The sequence below is a fragment of the Nomascus leucogenys genome, chromosome 6 (genome assembly GCF_006542625.1).
Source record: "Nomascus leucogenys isolate Asia chromosome 6, Asia_NLE_v1, whole genome shotgun sequence".
Taxonomy (NCBI): Eukaryota; Metazoa; Chordata; class Mammalia; order Primates; family Hylobatidae; genus Nomascus; species Nomascus leucogenys.
Genome location: NC_044386.1, coordinates 2,639,475 through 2,651,689, shown reverse-complemented (window position 1 = coordinate 2,651,689; position 12,215 = coordinate 2,639,475).

Genomic DNA, 12,215 nt, shown 5'->3' with positions numbered 1-12,215 from the left:
AGGCTAAAACATTGAATTCTGGAAGGGAATGAATTTTTTTTTTTTTTTGAGACAGAGTCTCGCTCTGTCGCTCAGGCTGGAGCGCAGTGGCGCAATCTCGGCTCACTGCAAGCTCCGCCTCCCGGGTTCATGCCATTCTCCTGCCTCAGCCTCCCTAGTAGCTGGGACTACAGGCACCCACCACCACGCCCGGCTAATTTTTCGTATTTTTTAGTAGAGACGGGGTTTCACCATGTTAGCCAGGATGGTCTCGATCTCCTGATCCACCTGCCTTGGCCTCCCAAAGTGCTGGGATTACAGGCGTGAGCCACCGCGCCCGGCAGGGAATGAGGTTTTTATATAGTGTTTGTTATATTATCTTAGCCCTAAACCTAACAGTAACATAACAGTACTCTTAATGTTACTACCCACTAGCCCTACGCCTGACCTCAATTCTGTTCTTAGCCCTACCTCTAACCCTACCCCTAACCCTACCCCTACCCCTGGCCCCAACCCTCACCCTAACCCTCACCCTAACCCTCACCCTAGCCTGTTTTCGATCCCCAGGAACCACAGAAGCGGGCCACGGAACCCACATTTTCTGTGTTGCCTGTAGAGGTGTAAGGATTACAGTTTGATTTTGAAAGTTTCGTTGTTTGGAGCTTTTTAATAAAAGCACAGCCATCCTTTCACTCCACTCACAACCTGCCTGTAGAGGAGTTTCCTGGTCCTGGAGGAAAAATGGCACATGGGACACCAGGAGCCACATCTCAGCACCTGCTGATTTGGGGGCATGTAAATGTTTATTGCATTGAACAGTTACATCAGACTTCAATTAGAAGGAATACACGCTCCTGTAATTATATGAAAGTACGCGGGAATGTCATCTACACAGAGTAATGCTGAGATGATTTTAGTGTTGTAAGGCTTTCATTGTCCTCAATACTCAATATGTTAGCTAATTTACACAGTCCTCTTTGCTTAAAGGTGCCCGTTCACCCCACACTGTACGGCGTCCCTGCAGTTTCTTTAGTTTCCATCCCAGCCATCGTCACCACGGAGCAGGCTGTGTCTCCAGGCTGCCTCACCTCCACACCGTGACCTGGAATTGTCTGACTCATTTGCAGTTCTTCCTGTCTCCTCCATGAACCTCATCAAGGCCTCCTCTCTCCTCCTGCTGTCTCTGCAGAACTAAGCTGGCTCAGGGCATCTGTTGATTTCAAAAGCTCTCTGGGCTTGCTAACTCAGAGAGCACCAAGGTGGGGCAGAATTGGACTCAAGATTTCTTAGTTCCAAAACATGTGCTTCACTCAGATCAAATGCCTCTGGAATGCTAAGTCAAAGAAAGCCATTCACTCCTGTGTTTAATTTGAGACTGGTGCAGCAAGCAAGTTGCACTGATGCCCGTCTCTTCTGCAAACCAGGGTATAATATTAATGGAATACGAGGTTACCTGTTAAAGATCTGACTGAGCCATGAAACACACCAATGTGTGCTGAGTTTAGCGGGAGCTGCGTGTGTGCCTGCCTGTGTGTGCTGGAGGCAGATGAGGGCAGGGAGAATCACAGGACGAGCTTACAGGAAGAACACAGAGAGTGGAGAGAGGAATTAGATTCGTGTTTCTCTTAATGTATCCCCAGTCACCCCTATTGGGCTGAAAGTGCATTGTCAAATATTTAAAAAGAAAATAATGCGTCTTGCGTTCAGGCTTCACAGAAGAAAGAGGATTAAAATAGCTGAGCAGACAAAAAGAAGCAAGCACAAAAAAGGAAAACTCCTAATTAGTTAATACAAAACATGCTGATTCCAATTATGAGAGTCCTGCAATTCGGGTTCAGTACTGTTTCTGACCAGAGGAGAACAAATATGTCTTTAAATCCATACGGCATATCGGAGCATTTCGACTTCACCCACCACTGCCTGTGGCTGCAAAGGGGCGTTAGAAAGAGCCCACCGCGAAAGTGCTGACCTGCCTTCAGGTTGAGGCTTGCTGCTATAATTTTCTCAAAACCCCAAGAGATTGGTAAAGAAATCAGAGTAGTTCATTAGCATAAGGCTGGCTAAAATCTATTGATTTTTAACTCCATAGAATATTCTGTTTTCTTTACCATCTGCTGAGTTCTATCTATCTCTGTTCCAGGCTGCTTTTCCCCAGTTCACCACGAACCTATGCTCTAATGAGAACACACCTTGAGGAAAACAGGGGAGGACCCACTTTGCTGTCAGCTGTTGTCACCGTATTCTGGGAATCTTCCTTCTGAATTCCAGCTTAGGATTTTTTAGAAAGTAACAGAGTATTTAATCTTCAATAATTAGACTTTGCCCGAAAGGACAAACTCATTTATATTACTGTCAATTTAACCCAATCTCTCAACGGTTGTAGTCAGTGTTTTATTGTAATATTTTAAACAACTTAGTAGAAATGAGACAATTAAGATAAAAATGTCAAAGCGGTCTTCATCTTAATCTGAAGACTCTTCTAAATTTAGAAAATGCAGTTATACACAGGAAAGCAGGTACAAAAATACAGATTTGGTCAACTCTTTTGACAATATCAGGCTCACACAGGCTCTGAGTTGAGGGGAAGGAGTCTGTCGCAAAGAATTTGTCCAGGCCAAGCGGGCTGCCCTTTACAGAGCACAATCAAATGCACAACAGCCAGCAGCCTTTTGTGCTCAAGGCGGTTGTGGGTGCCTGGGAGGGAGAACTGGGAATTGTGGCATTCCCTTGCCATTTCTGCCTTCTCTTGGCAATTCCTTTGAGGTTTGAGGGTCAGTCTGGTGTTGCAGTAAGCGTCAGCTTTCCCTGTCTGCAGACACACACACACACACACACACACACACACACTCTCACACTCACACTCAAGAACGGAAGATAAAAAGCACCAAGAGCAAAGGGGCTGCCTAGAGGACCGACAGTGCCCTGGGCCCTGTTTAAAATGTGGTCCACAGAAGGCCTGTGAGGGGCCGGACGTCTGCAGGAGACCCTGGAGCCGTCTCTCCCTGCTTTCTTCTGTCCTTTTTTCCCATTCACTTTACCTCCTCTCTCTCAAGAACCACGTCATGGCCACGCATTGCTTTCCAAAGTGTGCAAGACCCAGGGGAGCCATGTCTCCCAAAGCTGGTTTTCTGCACCCTGGTCCGGGGCTGTGCTTTGCACCAGGGGAGTCACAGCTGAGGCACTTGGAGGGCGTTGTGCAGCCACACCCCCTTGGAGGGTCGGATGCTGGTCACCAGGGCAAAGGCACTGAGGAGCCCTGCGGCCAGAGTGTCAGTCAAACCAGGTTGAATGCAGGTTTCTTGAGTTGATTTGGCCAAGGTCTCCTTTGCGGCCCCCACAGCCTTGCCACTGTCCATGCTTGGGCTAGCACTTCCATGGCAGGTTTGAGGCAGAATGCTGCTGCGTTTCCACCTGCCAGAGCTGCGTGTGTCTCTGGGAGGTCCTGGAGGTGGGAACGTCCTAGAGCTCCATGCAGGCTCTGTGTCAAGCTCCGGGGCTGTGGGGCTGTGCAGAGCTGAGGCTGGCCCGCCTCAGCACCTCCCAGAGTGTGGAAGGCTGGACCCTGGCCTGGTCAGTGCCCGGGCTCTCCTAGCTGTGACTCATTTCTCTCCACGCCGTAGGGAAGGTGGGCTGCAGCCTGCATCCATCCATTTCCACCCTGGGATCGCCGGTGAGCAGCTCACGGAGCTGGCTGGGTCCCTCGCAGCTCTGCCATGGGAGAGGCGGCCCCAGGGTCCATCCTGCTGTCTGCATCATGTCTCTGAGTCGTGAACTATCTGCCGCACTCTTGAAGCGGTCACTAGAGACAGACAGTCCAGAGAACCAGAGACAGTGATAGGTAAGAAAGACATCTGTAATCTCTAAATCCTCTTGAAACCCTTGGCAATTAGTAGAAATTACAAAAATACAAACCAAAAATGGTCAATATTTAAATATCCGAGTTGCTACAGAGTGACACTACTGGGGAAAGGTGCAGCCCCAAACAGTAAACTTGATCTAAGGGAAAGATGGCCTGGATTTCCAGGGACTATCAGTATCCCTGGCCAGTGGCTTACAAGGCAGTTTGGAGGAACTGTCATTTGGAAAGTTCTGCCTTTCATATGAAAGACAGTCCCCTCTTACGGCAGTGGGCAGGCAACTCAGGACTGTGGGCCACTGCCTTCCCTCACTGCCCTGAGGAGCTCCGCCCATTGCTTTCCAGAGGCAACCAGGCATTGCGTGTAGCTTTAACCTGTGAGGACCCACCGGCAGCCCTGTGGTTGCACCTCCTGTGGGCATAGGGCAGGGTTAGGATTCACTGGTGTCGGGTCTTTTTGCCCCAGTGGTGACTTATTGACGGAAGCATCCTGCTAGAACCAGCAAAGCTACTATCCACAGGTGTTCTTGCTCCTTGATTTCACGTTATGTAAATTAGCATGTTGTTAATTTCCCTAGAGCTGAAAAGACTTGTTATCTGGACAAGCTACAGCCATCATAAGCAGGTTCTCACCTTGCACCGACTCTGCACAATACGAACGCAGTCTTTCAATGTGAGTGGAGTGTGCCCAGGACCAGCTGTGGGGATGTCAATGTGGACCACCCAATGGGCCCATGAGAGGGTTTCTTTAACCTTGGGGAGTAGCCCATGAGGTCAAAGAAACTAGGAGGGCTTCAGCTCAGCAAGCCGCAGAACCTAAAAAGACTCCATTAAGGAGCTCAGGATTTGTAATTTCAGTAGCCTAAGCCTGTGGTTCTATTTAGTCCAAAGCCCATGTCCTAGGATCAGAATTCTGATGATGTCTCCATTCCCTACTGTACATTGCTGCAGAGTCCACTACATCAGGCAGGTGGGACAAGGGAACGGAGGGGCGACTCCCCACAGAACTCTAACTGGGGCAAGAGGGAACTCCTTCTCATAAGAAGCCTGGACCTACTGGATATTAAGGCCCCTTCTAATGGCCTTCTGTGAAACAAGGGTTCGTCAAGGTTTCTGCACTCTGGTCTAGCACCGTGAGCTGAGAGACCAGGTCTTCATCATTCTCTAAACTGGAATTACTAAACATTAGATGCAGAGATGAAGCTCTCTCTTTGAAAAGCATAGGAAATATTTTCTTAGGTTTCTCTAAAGAAGATGAAAGAAGAACAGATGAAAATGTGAAAACGAAAGAATTTGAGAGATTATCCTTTCTTTTAGCTAAATCTGTTCATGAACTCTGTGGTCTAAGCCACGGGTGTTCCCTGGGCCACACTGGAAGAAGAAAAATTGTCTTGGGCCACACATAAAATACAGTAACACCAACGACAGCTGATGAGCTAAAAACAAAACAGAAAGTCTGTGCATGATTTTTGTGACATCAGCCACCACAGATAAGCAAACAAGTCCTTGCATTCAAAGGGCCGAGCGTGGCGGGACTCTAAGCCTTCCCGTAGGAAAGAAGGAAACGTGAAGAGAATGAAGGTTTTGGTAAGATGATAGAATGACAAAGAAAACTCCAGTAGCAGCTGAGAATTCTGCAGGAAGGAAATCAGATGCCAACAGCCAACCAGCAAAGCTTGGCGGAGACTCCATTGATGGGCAGAGCAGGGCAGAGGGTGGAGGAAGCTGAGAGGCCCGTGTTGGCGACACAGTGGGGCAGAGAGAGAACCAATTTCCCCAGAGGAGGAGAGCGGGGCAGGTCTGGACAGAGACCGCCTGTGTCCATATGCACTTAAGAAGGGCCTCCTGGGGTGGCCAACTGTCCCAGTTTGCCTGGGATTGTTGTAGCATTAGCACTAAAAGTCCATGCTCTGGGACACCTTCTGTCCTGGGCAAATAAGACGGGGCCTCTTCATTCCACTCTGATCCTGATGGAGCAGAAGCTAAAAGGGTTCACATTTGAAACTCCATGGGACTCACAGAACAGGGGTAAACAGTGCCTCTCCAAATTCATGTCCACCCTGAACCTCAGAATGTTACTTATTCAGAAATAGAGTCTGTGCTAATGTAATTAGTTAAGATGAGGTTATATGGAGCTAGAATGAGCCCTAAACCCATGGCTGGTGTCCTTATAAGAAGACAGAAGAGAGACACAGAGACACATGGGGGGACAGCGTGTGACAAGAGCTGTGTCCACAAGCCAGGGAATCCCGAGGCACGGTAGCAGCACAGGCACCAGCAGAGGCAAGGAAGGAGGCCTCCCCCGTGCCATCAGAGTGCCAGCCTGACTGACGCCTTGATTTTGTACTTCTAGGCTCCAGCACTGTGAGAAAATAAATTCTGTTTTTAAGTTACCCAGTTTGTGGCAAGTTTTTTACATCAGCCACAGGAAACAAATACAGTCATCTGATTTCTTCTTGGCCATAATCAATGACTCATTTCTCTCTTTTGGTGGTTTCTCTTAATTCTCTGAAATAAAACCAGGTTGGGCTTGCAGAGGCAGGTGTGTTCAGCTTGGAAAGACCAAGTAGATATGAAGGCCACACCTGGGTGCTTACATGAGACTCCCTCTTCTTGGAGTCCTGAGTCAGAAGAGCTCTGTTCCATGTGCCCAGGAAAGCACACATGGTCAAGGACTTCTGGAAACAACCTCTAGTCGTTGGGTCAATCATCAGTCCATTCTATCCGCAGGCATCACTCAGGCATTCCCCACAGAAGACAGGGGGATGCCCAGACACTTCCAGGAGCGACTGACGGGCGCTGCAGGACTGTGAGCATGGAGTGGGTGCTGCATTCTCCACCTACTCTTCAGCTTATGTCTTCTCGAGCCTTTGATATAAAACAAGCTTGTCCAACCCATGGCCCGTGGGCCACATGCAGTCCAGGACAGCTTTGAATGCAGCCCAACAGCAATTCGTAAATTTTCTTAAAACATTATGAGCTTTTTTGTGTGATTTTCTTTTAGCTCATCAGCTATCGTTAGTGTTAGTGTATTTTATGTGTGGCTCAAGGCAACTTTCTTCTTCCATTGTGGCCTGGGGAAGCCAAAAGAGTGGGCACCCCTGACATAGCCAAAGTCCCTGGGGACACGGAGGGTGACCAGTCTCTGCCCTCCACCTCTCCTCTGCAGACACCTGCCCTCCACCTCCAGACAATCCCCTCTCCACCTCTGCTCTGCAGACATCCTCTGCCTTCCACCTCTCCTTTCCAGACACCTCCCCTTCACCTCCAGACACTCTCCTCTCCACCTCTCCTCTGCAGTCCTGATTGGCTGCAGCCAAGTCCAAGGGCCCTGAATGTACTTTGCAATGTAACAGGTGAGGTCCCCTCCAAGAACAGTGAGGAGCGTCTACTCTTTGCCTGGTCTCTTCTGTCTGACTTGAGTGGGATCTCTGCAGAGAAATAGAACCCATAGGTTATATATGAACACGCACACACACGTAAACATACGTATGTATGTTTAAAGAAATTTATTTGAAGGAATTGGCTCACATGGTTGGTTGTGGGATGGACAAGTCTGAAATCCACAGGCTGGAAACTCAGGCAGGAGTTGGTGCTGTGGTCTCCAGGCCAAATTTCTTCTTTCCGGGGCAACCTCAGTAATATCTGAGAAGATACAGGCATCCCATCGTAAGGTTGATCTTCACATGAAAGGAATTTTATTATTTTTATTAAGATATAACATGTTTAAAATGTTAAAAAGTCCTCTTTGTTGTTTCAATGAAAGGAAGCCCTTGATGGGTAACGGCTGACCACGCCCTGCATTTTAATGGACTGCAAACAACACTTCTTTCCTTCTGCCTGTCTCCGGATGAATCCACTTGAAAGCCAGCTTTTTAAAAGGTTGTACCTGGAGGGAGACTTGTGTGACCTGCCCAGGAGCGCCTGTATAGATAAGATGAGGCCATGCTCTCAGGGCAGGTTTGTGGATTTAATGAGGGGCTTTTTCAGCACATGGGTGATTGCTGAAAGTTCAACAACGATGCCTGAAGACCGGCAGCCACTGCAGAGCGGCAGCACGTTGTCTGGCAACCCCGCCGGGCTCGAGAGAGGAAAAACCTCCCAGGGCACGTCCTCATGAAGTAGGTGGCAGCTCATAGGACACAGCTTGTTTCAGACCTGTTAGAAAACTGATGACTTATTTGCATAGCATCATGCTCGAGGCACTCAGCCAACAGTCCCACGTTTCATTTTATCTGTGGATGTCCACACCATGCCCAAGCAAGGCACTGAGACGGCCCAGAGGTATTTGTTTTAGCTGAGCAAACACTGATTTCCATTAGGAAACTCATCCAACTCTTTGGAAACCTTGGAAAAGGCACACGCAAAATATATTTTGATCTTCGTGACTGCCAGGAGCAAAATGACAGGTGCTTCTGCTAACAGAATAATTCTGAGTAGCTACAGAAACATTTTAATAGACTAATCAAAAGAGATGGTAAGAAATATATGGGTTTAAGTATAGATCAGATATAGCTAAAAATATAGTTACAGATATTCATATAGACAGCGAGGAAGAGAGCAACAGAGAGATGTAAAATTAATACAATTTATTTTATAAATTGGGCCATTTTAAATCTCAAATTCTTATATTTTGTTGAAATATGAAATTAAAATGTTCAAAAATGGAAAGATTAGCCCAGCTACTTAATACCTATTTATTATTTTTATTATACAATATAATAAATTACTTATTTACACAGGTCTGTTTTATCTGTTTATTATCAATGTCTAGTTCATAAAAAAACTGTAAGCAGCAAAAACTGAAAGTGCATAGCTGTTCTCTTTGTTTTAGTTGAAGTTTAATATTCCCACTGTTATTTAATGTTTATAATATCCAAAACATTAATGGTAAGTGTATATAAACTACAGTTTTTTAATTGAAAATGAATATGAAATATGAAAATGTAATATGAATTTTTCTATGCTTATGAGGAGAGATAAGTTACACAAAAACTAAATTGTATCATTACTTCTCCTTTCGAAATTATATCACCAACTCATTGCACCAAACTGATGGTTTTTGTGGCTTGCTCTTGTTGACAGTGATGTCTGTGGACGTGCACCTGCCACAAGAACAATCCGTGGACCTGACAAAGACGTTTTCCCCACCATGGTAACCTTCTTTTTCGCGATGGCATTCCAAGCAGCTGCTGCAATGCTCCTGTATTTTGAAAGGACTGGATTTTACATTCAATACTTTAAAGAAAATAAAGTTCTCCTTGTTGCTTCAATAAACCCTACATGTTTTATCTTTTAATTACCAAAAATGTTAATACAATTTTATTTTACATAAAGCAAATATTTATTCTAGTGTAAATATTATCCTGGGATGTTTGGGGTGATCTATGATGCACAGGAGGGGCTGCTTCAAGGACGGTTCATACAAGTGTGTTTGAAACTCAGCCATGGACACCTATGGATCGGGTTTCACTTTTCTTTGCATCTTGCCCTGAGGAGTAATGATACTCACTCCTACATAGCATGTCACTGCCAGAATATCTGACTCACTGATTCTAAAGTCATCTGTTCCAAGAACACTAATTTCCAAAGATGGCCTGTTTGGCAAGATGGCCTTAATGCCTGATAGTATGTGGATAAACATGACTCTTTGAAACAAGTTCCTTCAAACTCATTCGTAAAAGGTTAGTTATTTTATGTTCTCTTCCCTCTTTGCTTTATAAAAGCGATTCTGGCAAATTAACTCTCTTGGAGAAGCTGTTGCAGATGCATCACCTCCACAAGATGAGGTGAAATTCAAACTGTTTGATAGCAACCGGGGGAACTGTCTGGAAGAACTCTTGGGCACATCTAAGTCATACTCATGATTTTTTTTTTTGTCCCAAACCAACTGTGTATAAAACAGCTGTGAAACATTTGTCATATGAGAGCAAGTGTGTACAGCTGTAGTCTGGTGTGCAGGTACCAGACCTGTAAAACTGCATGTCTTCTGCTACCGCTGGAAAAAAATCGTCTCTTCTCCTTTCCCGTGTGCAGCCTGGGAACCCGCCAGGCGGTGGGCAGGTGCCGCACTGTCTGGCTCCCTGTCCTGTCAACTGGACTGCCAGCCTCAATGGCAACTACACATCCCTGTTGGGGCTCAGTGGAACAAAGAAGTGAGTTTGTATCAGCAAGATACCCTTTGTTTTTCTTGCTTCACTTCTTTAGAGATAGAATAAAGGATTTTTTGTCTTAGATTTAGATTTTAATCAAAATGCTTGCACTTGATTCAATTAATGTGCAAATTAAGTAATCTATGAGACTTGAGCCAAAATCTAGTTTTATTTAAATTATACAGAAACTAGAGACAAGTATGTCCTAGGAAGTTAGATGTTTCCGGTCTTCATTTGCAGTTCCCTGCATGGTGTGGCCGCCCTGCCTGCAGGGCAGTGAGAACAGGCTTCTGGATAAAGCCAGGTGGAGGTGGGGCCTCAGGAAAAGCACTTGGACACGGGAAGTGTCAGGACTGCGTCCCTCACTCGGCACCTGCCAAAGAGCCGCTGACGGTGCTTCGTGCCGGGATGAACGCATCTTACTTGATGGTACAGGGCTCATTTGTCATGCTCTGATGACATTGTTGGCCGTCTTGTTCTTTTAGGGAATTACCACATTTTCACGTGTTAACATTCATGTGGAAAACATCTCCATAAGTTTTAGTGAAAACAACTTGCCAGGAAGTGGGACTTCTAACCCTCAGCGTGCTGTCAGTGGCCAGTCGACAACATTTTTAGTTTTGAGGTTTTTTTAGAGCATTTCTAACAATTTGTATGAATTAATATTTCATAACTGTTATTATTTAGTAAGGGTTTTCCAAAGAACAAATAAAATTTACTTAATTAAAAATTATTTCTTCTTACATAACATTATTTAATGTCATTTTGAATGGAATAAAATTCTGTTTTCCGTGTAATTAACATGGATCCTTTGGGTCTTTTTCTGAATTCTAAGATAAAAGGATTGTGATTTTTTTTTCTTGTATCTTGAAGAATTTAACTATTTTATCAGCCTAGGAACTATTTTATCATTACTCACTAGTTACTTTAAAATGTGCTTTAAAAAAACAAACACCAAGAGAATAAGAATAAAAGAATGATACGATCACATGGAAGGATAAAAAATAATGAAATAAAATAGTTATTGTTTCATTATCCTTTGGTTTTCTTTTTAAGTTTCCCAAAATATTAAATCTCCTTTTTTGAAGATGTTAAAATCACTTCGGGCACATTCTTTGTAGATTATTTTTAGTTTTATTGAACATATTTGAAAATTTAGAACTTTTCAGATTCTGCCTATAATAGTAGAGAGAAAGGAAAAGAACACGGAGAATATCTTACAGTCCTTAGACAAATCAGAAGGTTAATACAAAGACACATATATCAGCTCTCTAGATTCTGACGATGATCACGAAATTGGCGTTATAAGTGAAATCTCAGAGTGTGGTGGTCTTTAGATATTGTAGATGAATTTTCTCAAACTCAAGAATGTTTACATCAGCAACATGTTTCTACAGACAAAAAGGAAATATGGTACTTTCACCCACTTAGTCACTCAATAGGAAGGACTCCATCCCACAATTGATTGGGGCAAGAACGTATAGCTTCTTGTTTTGCCAGATGGAAAGGTGACAGTATTCTTTCAACTTCTATGATGTTTGTTCACCAAAATCTATTTACTATGATTTCTAAGTGGACAAAATGTAGCTAAGCATACAAAGTGATCAGAATAAAACAGATTATGTAAAAATAAAAAGGGTTTATTTTTCTAATTATTGATAATAAAACTAAGAATGAAAATTAGTTTTAATTATGGAGCAAATAAGAAAGCTGTACTCTCTTTTCAAAAAAATTATGAACTGTCAAAGAATTAAGTATTAAATATTGTGCTTTGATGATACAAGTGAAAAAAGAGAAACTTGAAATAAAGAGAAGCTAAAAATTATCCCAAAAGGTTTGGAACCTGAAATCTGAAATCAGTTTTTACAAGGAAGTTGCATTCCAGATTTGCACAAGAAGTTTTATGAGCAGATAGTATATTCAGAAAACTTTGCTCATTTCACATACATAGAACTTAAAGCCTGGAAAACATGAAATAAAAATTTGGGTTTGCCATGTTAAAATTCTTCTAAAGTTTTTTTTTTTTTTTTAAGTAGTATTCCTTTACTCATGTAACTGTAAATGATTTGTAAAATGACTGAAAATGTGAAATAAAATGAAAAGGGTCCATTTTCATTTGCCCAGTGATAAATCACCAGTGATAAATGGTGATGACATTTTTTGACATCCTGAGTGTATTAGTCAGGGTTCCCCAGAGAAAAAGAACTGATTGGAAAGAGATTTGTTGT